The 9,681-nt window shown below is 37.3% G+C and overlaps 1 pseudogene; it reads right to left on the bottom strand.

The window, feature by feature from the left end:
• Window positions 1-8,199: 8,199 nt before the first annotated feature.
• LOC104856838 lies at window positions 8,200-9,066 on the bottom strand (annotated as a pseudogene).
• Between the last annotated feature and the right edge of the window lie 615 nt (window positions 9,067-9,681).

A 9,681-nucleotide genomic window follows, 5' to 3' on the forward strand; every position in this document is an offset into this window, starting at 1 on the left:
TGGCAGGCTAAGAAACTTGTCAAATGATCTGCCACCGGGAGAAAGCAGCTCTTGTATCAGAAGACAGGATTGGTACCTGAGAGAGTCTGACAGTGTATTAAATCTAAGCAAATGAAATGTCATCTCTCTTTCTAAATGCTGGTACAAGTACATAATAGGGAAATAAAGCTTAGCATGAAACATCTTACTGTGTGAAAAGGGCTTCCCAAAAAAGGAAGTGGACATAGGGCCACATTACTAATAGGCCAGTGGACTTTTAATTAATCATAGGCTTGATTTTTGGTGGGTGGGATTGTGAGTCAGGGTCTCACTATGTAGTTGAGACTGATCTGGAACTCACTACGTAGCCCAGGCTGGTCTCAAACTCAGAGCAATCCTCCTCCTCAGCCTCCCAAGTGCTGGGATTACAGGCGTGCACCACCATGCCCGCCTCCAATGGCAGTTTTATAGAAACAGCGAGTAGTTAAACCTGGAGTGCTTCATCTTGCCAGAATTTAGGGTAAAGCAGGTTTTCAGAGTGATAATTGATTTTGACTTACTATGTAATAGAACCTGTTTTTTAATGGAACTAGATAGACTGAGGAAGTAGATTCTGTATAAAAAATTTTATCCTCAATAAAAATGTCATCTGTTTTTTTTAAAACATTAAAGATAGCTCAATGAATATGCCAAACTTAATAGGTCTGTATTATGGCTTAATACAAAATGTTTTAAAGTTTTAATGTAATTCCCATATAGTAATAACACTATCATCTCTGAACTATCTATAACTTGTATTATGGGTGCCAAGAAACCATTACATTACATTATCTAGAATATAACCTTTATTATGCCTTTAAAAAGTTACATGCAAAATGTTGGTTTTCATATAAACCTCATAATTTAAAATTTGACATTTAAATCAAGTAGGTTGGGGACTTCAAATTCCCCTGTGCTGTGTGGCCCGCCTGATCTGCAGGCCTCCTTCATAGCAGCGCCTTTCCCTGTGGGCACCATTGATTGATTGCCCTGACCCAGTGCCAGGAGGGTAGACACACGGGAGCCAATGAGCACCCCCACCCCTGCTCTCAGAGCCCCTGATTGTGCCAGTCCTTGGATGCACTCTGCAGAGGCATGGCTGGCTATAACGGGTGGTGATTGATCTTATTGTGTTCCTGATTGTATCAATTGGGATAAAGGCTAGGGATTGATTTGATGAGATGTTTTCTCAGTTATGAGAATGTCTATAAATCATTAGAGAATCAAAGGCTGGGAAGCAAGGATATCAGGAAGATTTAATGACCCAGAGATTGAATCAAGGGCAACCCAACAGCAAAAATAAAGACGAGAAAACACTTAAGCAAGCCACAAAAACAGACTTCCAGTCCACCAATGGCAAACAGTAGAGCAAAGGAGGATGAAAAGTCTGATAGTGAACCTCCAGGACACTCAGAACTCACAGCACAGGAAGTAAAAAAACTGATCAAGCTCTAGAAAAATTCAAAACAGAAATAATTTCCCAGGTAACCATAGAGATGGTGAGCAAAATGAATGATTCAAGACTCCAGAATGAAAACTGACAAAAAAATAGATGAGCTTAGGAACATAATAGAAACTATGAAGGCCCAGAATAAGAAAGAAATGGAAACAATGAACACCAACATAGGAAAGAAATGGAATCCATTCAACAGATTCAAACAGATATCCAGGAGATTAAAAATTCTATTGAAAGCATATGCAACAGAATAAAAGATTGCAAAGATAGAACCTCAGATATAGAAGATAGGATCGCAGTGACCGTGAAAAGAGAGGTCTCTTAAAAACACTAAGGGAGCATGAGAAATTGATCCAACAACTCCTAGATAATGCAAAGAAGAATAACATAAGACTGATAGGAATCCATGAAGTAGCAGGAGAAAATGCAACTGACTTTAAAAAGCTGTTCAAAGAATTAATGACAGAAAACTTCCCAAATAGAGGTGAAGAATTTGACATACAGATAAGCGAGGCATATAGGACTCCAACTAGCCATGATAAAAAAAAAATCTACACCTAGACATATAATAATCAAGATCCCAGAAACCCAACAGAAGAACAAAATACTACAAGCAGTAAGAGAAAAGAAACAAATCACATGCAAAGGAAAGCCCATCAGAATCACAGCAGACTTTTCAACACAAACCCTCAGGTCAAGGACAACCTGGAGTGAGGTATTTCAAGTCTTAAAAGAAAACAACTTACAACCAAGACTGATGTATCCTGCAAAACTCTCTTTCAAAATGATGGAGAAATAAGATACTTCCATAACAAAGAACTCTTGAGAAACTTCATGAATACTAAACCAGCATTACAGGGAATTTTAAACAATATCCTTGAAAAAAACAATGAAGATCACAATACCACGAGGCCCAACAGAGCAAATCAAATAGCAAGGCAAGAAACTAAAAGGAGAGGACAAAAAATCAAAAAGTAAACAAAAGGACAATGACATGACAATAATAAGTCAATACATATCATTTATAACCATCAATGTCAATGGCCTCAATTCACCAATCAAGAGAAATAGATTGGCAGAATGGATTAAGAAGCAAAACCCAACAATATGTTGTATACAAGAAACACACCTAGTGCAAAAAGAAGCCCATAGACTGAAAGTGAAAGGGTGGAAAACAATTCTCCATGTGACAGGAGCCCAGAAAAAAGCAGGGGTAGCAATCTTATTCACAGACAAAGTAAATTTCAAGCCAAAATGGATTAAGAGAGACAAAGGAGGCCACTACATCCTTGTAAGGGGAACAATCCAAGAGGAAGAAATGACAATCATAAACATATATGCACCAAATATAAATGCCCTCAACTATATAAAACAAATATTAAGTAACATGAAAAACCAAATAACCACTAATACAATTGTAGTGGGGGATCTAAATCCCCCACTATCACAAATAGACAGATCATCTAGGCAAAAAATCAACAATGAAATAGTAGAACTGAACCAAGCTTTTGAAGGCATGGACTTATTAGACATCTATAGAGTGTTCCACCCCACAAAATCAGAATATACATTCATTTCAGCTGCACATGGGTTATTCACCAAGATAGATCACATACTAGCTCACAAAACAGGTTTGAATAAATACAAAAGAATTGAAGTTATTCCCTGTATATTATCAGATCACAGTGCAGTAAAGCTGGAGATCAATAGCATAAGAAACTGTAGGAACTTCACAAACACATGGAAATTGAACAACACTCTCCTGAACAATCAATGCATCACAGAGGAAATTAAAGAAGAAATCAAATAGTTTTTACAAATAAACGAAAATGCCAATACAACATACAGGAATCTGTGGGACACAATGAAAGCAGTTCTACGTGGAAAATTCATAGCACTGAATGCCCACATTAGGAAAACAGAGCAAGCTCAAGTAAACAACCTAATGATGACTCTTAGGCTCCTAGAAAAGCAAGAGCAAGAAAAACCCAAAGCTCGAACAAGAGAGGAAATTATAAAGATCCAAGCAGAAATTAATGCAATTGAAACTAAGAAAATGATACAAAAATAAATGAAACAAAGAGTTGGTTTTCTGAAAGAATAAATAAAATCGACAAACCCTTAGCTAATCTTATCAAAAAAAGGAAAGAAAAGGCTCAGATCCATGCAATCAGGAATGAAAAAGGTGAAGTCACAACAGATCCGAAAGAAATCCAGAGGATCATTAATACCTACTATGAGAACCTGTACTCTAATAAAATGGAAAACACAGAAGAAATGGACAGATTTCTAGATAATTATGAATTATCAAAGTTGAACAAAGAAGATAAAAACATTTTAAACACCCCAATTACAATAAGTGAAATTGAAAATGGAATTAAAAATTTACCAACAAAGAAAAGTCCAGGTCCTGATAGATTCACTGCTGAATTTTACAAGACATTTAGAGAACTACTGCCATTACTCTTCAGACTTTTCAATGAAATTGAAAGGGAAGCAATATTTCCAAATTCATTCCTGGAAGCAAATATCACTTTGATTCCCAAACCAGGGAAAGATGTAACTAAAAAAGAGAACTACAGGCCAATCTCCTTAATGAATATAGATGCAAAAATCCTCAATAAGATACTAGCAAACAGAACGCAGAGAATCATCAAGAAGATAATATATCCTGACCAAGTCAGATTATTCCAGTGGTGCAAGGATGGTTCAACATATGCAAATCAATAAATGTAATACACTATATTAACAGAGTGAAGGACAACAACCACATGATCCTCTCGATAGATGCAGAAAAAGCATTTGACAAAATTCAACACCCATTCATGATAAAAACTCTGCAAAAAATTGGAATAGATGGTCTATATCTCATCTTAATAAAGACTAGCTATGAAAAACCAACAGCCAACATCATATTAAATGGCCAAAAACTGAAAACCTTCATGTTAAAATCAGGAACAAGACAAGGATGCCCACTATCACCACTCCTCTTCGATATAGTTCTGGAAACATTAGCCACAGCAATTAGACAAGAGAAAGAAATTAAAGCAATAAAGATAGGAAAGGAAGAAGTTAAACTGTCATTATTTGCTGATGATATGATACTCTACATCGAAAACCCAAAAAACTCCACCAAAAGACTTCTAGACTTAATAGACACTTTTAGCACAGTAGCTGGATACAAGGTGAACACCCAAAAATCAATAGCCTTCTTATACACAAATAACAGACTCACTGGGAGAGAAATAAGGGAAAAAATTCCTTTTACAATAGCATCCAAAAAAAATGAAGTATCTGGGAGTCAATCTAACAAAAGAACCAAAAGACCTCTACGTGAAAACTACAGCACTCTGAAAAAAGAGATTGAAGAGGATATAAGAAAATGGAAAGATATCCCCTGCTTCTGGGAAGGAAGAATCAACATAGTGAAATGGCCATACTTCCAAAACTGCTATACAGATTCAATGCAATACCAATTGAAATTCCAACAATATACTTCACAGAACTAGAAAGAAGAATCCAAAAATTCATTTGGAACCATCAGAGACCCAGAATAGCAAAAGCCATCCTAGGCAACAGACACATGGCAGCGGGTATAACAATTCCCAATCTGAAACTATACTACAAAGCCACTGTGATAAAACAGCATTCTACTGGCAAAGAAACAGATCTGAGGATCAGTGGAACAGATTGGAAGACACCACAAAAAAAAATCCACATGTACTCAGCTACGTCATCTTTCACAAAGGAGCTGACCATCCTCAGTGGAGAAAAGATAGCCTCTTTCATAAATGGTGTTGGAAAAACTGGATTTCAACCTGCCAAAGATTAAAACTGGACCCTTATCTTTCACCATGCGCTAAATTAAAATCCAAGTGGATTAAGGATCTAAACATTCAAACAGAAACACTAAACTTGCTGGAAGATAAGTTAGGCAGAACTCTTGAAGACATTGGCATAAGAAAAGATTTTATGAACAAATCCTCAGTAGCATAGGAACTAGCAGAAAGAATCAATAACTGGGATGTCATCTTATTAAAAGGCTTCTGCACTGCAAAAGAAACCATCAACAGAACTAAGAGACAACCTACAATGTGGGAAAAAAATTTTACCAGCTGCTCCTCAGAGAAGGGACTATTATCTAGAATATGTAAAGAACTCAAAACAACCAGTCCCCGCCCCAAATACAAAGACCCAATTCAAACATGGGCATCCGAAAGGAACAGACATTTCTCAGATAAAGAAGTAAAAGCAGCAAGTAAATATATGAAAAAAATGCTCCACATCACTGGTCATTTGAGAGATGCAGATGAAAAAAACACTGAGATTCCACCTCACCCCACAAAGAATGGCTACTATCAAGAAATCAAACAATAACAAATGTTGGCGGGGTTGTGGGGAGAAAGGAACACTTCTCCATTGTTGGTGGGAGTGCAGACTGGTGCAACCACTATGGAAATCAATATGGAAATACCTCAAAGAGCTGGGACTAGAGGTTCCATTTGACCCAGCCATCCCTCTGCTGGGTATCTTTCCAAAAGAACTAAGAATCATATCACAGTGATGTATGCGCACCAATGTAAAAACATGTTTGTAATAGCTAAAACTTGGAAACAGCCCATTTGCCCATCAGTTGGAAACTGGATAAAGAAGATGTGGTTTTTCTATAAAATGGAATACTACTCAGCCATAAAGAATGAGAAATTAGAGTCATTCATAGGAAAATGGATACATATTGAGGATATACTCCTAAGTGAAATAAATAAGTCACACGTGTGTAAATACCAAATAATTTCTCTGGTGTGAAAAACTATAATAGTACACAAGATCCTAATGGGATAATTAAGAGTGTGAAATAGGAAGAAAAGGGCTAAAGGTGTAGGGAAAGGGGGAAGAGTAGGGGCAAGGAAATAAGAGAAAAGAAAAAATATGAGAAAATGAAAAAATTTTGTTAATGGGGAGGGGTGAAGGGAGGGCAGGGACAAGGGGAAAAAATGAGAACCGAGACCTGTCATGTGAAGGTACAGGATCCCAGTAATGAATGTAACTGAATTGTAGACCTAGATTGTACCAATAAACTCAATGAAAAGGGAAAAAAAAATTAAGTAGGTTGGGCTGGGGATTTAGCTCAGTGGTTCCACTGCCTGCCTCGAAAACACAAGGACCCTAGTTCAATCCCCAGTACCAAAAAAGAAATTAATTAGGTTACCATTTTCAGTGTTACCTAAATATAATATAGGTTGAATTAATGTTAGAAATGAAGATTCACAGTTCCACCTTTTCAGGCTTGTATTAAGTGTTTCATATTTATCCCTTTAGCTTTATAGATGAATTCAAATCTGACCAACCCTACTTCAGCATTACATTAATTAGGCAGTTTTCCAAAGATGGAGAACATCATACTAATCTAGTAGTGATGTTTTGAGGGTTCATAACTTAAATCCATTATAGCATTATGGAATCCACAGCTCAGGTTATGGAGAAAGGCTTCAAAGAAATGTTTTTGTTGCTGCAGTAATACTATCTATTGCCAGGGATTTAGCTCAGTCATTCCACTGCCTGCTTTGCAAGCACAAGGTCCTGAGTTTGATGTCTGGTAGCTAAAAAAAAAAGTAATAATGATAATAATATTTATGTAAAGAACAAAACTTATCAAAAATTTATCTAGGGGTGGGGATTTAGCTCAGTGGTGCTGCCACCTACCTAGCAAGTGCAAAGTCCCAAGTTCAATCCCTGGTACCAAAAACCAAAAAAAAAAAAAAAAAAAAAAAAAAAAAAAAAAAAAAAAAAATTAAAAAAAAAACAAAAGTTTATCTAAATACTAATAGCTGTTAAAAGTAAAATTTTCATACCTAAATTTCATAATCATATGTAGATATGTTAAATATTAACATTTAGTTTTAAGTAGGTAAGGATAAATCATTATTGTAAGTTAATTTAAATGGCAAGAACATAGAGGATATAAACAGTAACTGAATTTATATTTTTATGAATGTAATTTCTATTATTTAATTGCAATAGCAGTATGTGGTGACATACTGGCAATTTTCAGAAACCTAAAGAGATCATCAGCTTTGTATTACTTTTTCTTTAGGTGTAACATTCAAGTTCATAATGATTCTGCTTATAAGCTAACAGTCTGAAATTAGTTCATATATGGATCAAATTTTTGGTCCTATTACAACCTTAAATGAGCTAGAGCTTAGGGCTTCATTTAGCAAAATGTGCAATTAAAAAAACTATTTCAGCACTACCTTAAAAATTCAGGTTATTGAAAAGGATGTTGTTTTCTAAGCTGCTAATTTAATGAAACAATTAAGATACATATCAGAGATTGGAAACTCCTAAGGGTGTGGGTTTTGTTTTTGGGGTGTTTTGTTTGTTTGTTTTGTTTGTTTGTTTGAGACAGGGTCTTGCTGTGTAATTTAGGCTGACCTTGAACTCACTATGTAGCCCAGGCTGGACGCAAACTCATGGTGATCCTCCTGCCTCAGCCTCCCAAGTGCTAGGATCACAGGTGTATGCCACCATGCCTTGCCCTTAAGGTATTATACCTTATATATAGCAAATGCCTTCAAATGTTAGCCGACTAGATTGGTGATACCAGTTTTTCCCTTCTGCTATTTCAAGTCCAGTTGGTTCATTTTGAAGATAATTCAGTAGTTCAATTGTAGAAGAAAAGTACACAGTTTCTCTATACAGTGAAGAACAATCAAATTTACCAGTTAAGAAGCCATTTCAGGAATTGTTGGAATGTGAGTTACTCCATAGTAGCCATGCTTCAGATGCTGTGCAGGATGCCCAGAAACAATCTGCTTCAACTTCTGAACATTCATTTGGTTTAGCACACTTATTTGATGAATATTCCATCAAACACTTGGATACAAGCTCTTGCCAGAAGGTCAGATCTCTGCCATTCATCTTGGAAAGTTTCTGACTCCCGCTCACTCTCCACACTTCACACTTCTGCTTGGATCTCCAGTGCAATGATAAGGCCAACACAGAAGGCTTTGCTTTAGAAAACGTGTTCCTGCAGTGACATGCCTTACACTGAGCTTCTAGTCTTTCAAACTTTAGGCTATTTTTCCTTTCAAATGGCAAGCTGTCTTGAATGAGTAAATAATAGATTTGTAGAAATTGAAAGGCAGTGGTTGGTTTGACTTTCCAACACACCTCTGATACAGTCTTTTCCATTCGCATCAAGTCTGAAACCGAGATCTGATACTGACTATTCGGATCAACTCAGCTGCCAATGGGACATTTCTTTCCTCTTCTATTGATTTTACAGCCAAATAAAAGCAGCTCAGTCCAACACACCCAAGTTGCTTAGGCTGTGCCTTCGTTTTAGACAGCAATCTGTCCAATAAGTTCACAACTAGAGAAAATGTCTCCATCTCAGAGCCCAAGAACTGAGTTAGACTAAGATCTTTCACTTCAAAGTCCTTCAGTCTTGCAGTCATTGTAAGGCCATTATCACGGGCAGATTCAATTAATCTCGAGCCTCAGACGCTTGGCTGACATCTGGCCTGTTCCCACAGACTATTCAGCGAGGGTAGCTGATTCTGGGAGCCAGCTGTTTTCAGTTCTGTCATCTTGGTAGAGATCATGCCTCCTCAGCATGATCACCCTCCCAGGGCCTGCTCACACCTTGCCCCACAATACCTGATGCGAGAGGCCTAGGAGGTGAGGACCCTGGAGGGCAGGAGGGCAGAGGCCCCGAGCGGAAGAATTGTCCTGGGTGGAGGTCTCCATAGTGAAGGGCAAGAATTCAGATTTCTTCTGGTAATCCCAATACGCTGGGAGGCTGAGGCAGGAGGATTGCAAGTTTGAGCCCAGCCTTGGCAATTTAGCAAATTAAAATAAAAAATAATAAGAGCTGGGATGTAGCCTGGTGCACAGGTCCTGAGTTTAAAAAAAAAATTGCAGAATATCCCCAAGTGCATACTTACAAGAGGATAGATTACATTTCAAAGGAGTGCCTGGGACTGTAGACCTATCTCAAAATGGCAGCAGGTAGACTAATTCCAGAAAGAGGAAGTTCTCAGTTGTGCAGATTTGAAGGTAAAATGGGAAGACATTTTTAGATAGGAGAACCTTCATGATACTTTGTGGGATCAAAACTTCAGGATGTTTGTCCCTGGGGCTTTGACTCCCTTTCTTCACCATCATTTCAAAATAAAAACAATACTCATTTCAGCTAAAGCTGT

The sequence above is a fragment of the Fukomys damarensis genome, unplaced genomic scaffold (assembly GCF_012274545.1).
Source record: "Fukomys damarensis isolate Sample0158 unplaced genomic scaffold, DMR_v1.0_HiC HiC_scaffold_21, whole genome shotgun sequence".
Lineage (NCBI taxonomy): Eukaryota > Metazoa > Chordata > Mammalia > Rodentia > Bathyergidae > Fukomys > Fukomys damarensis.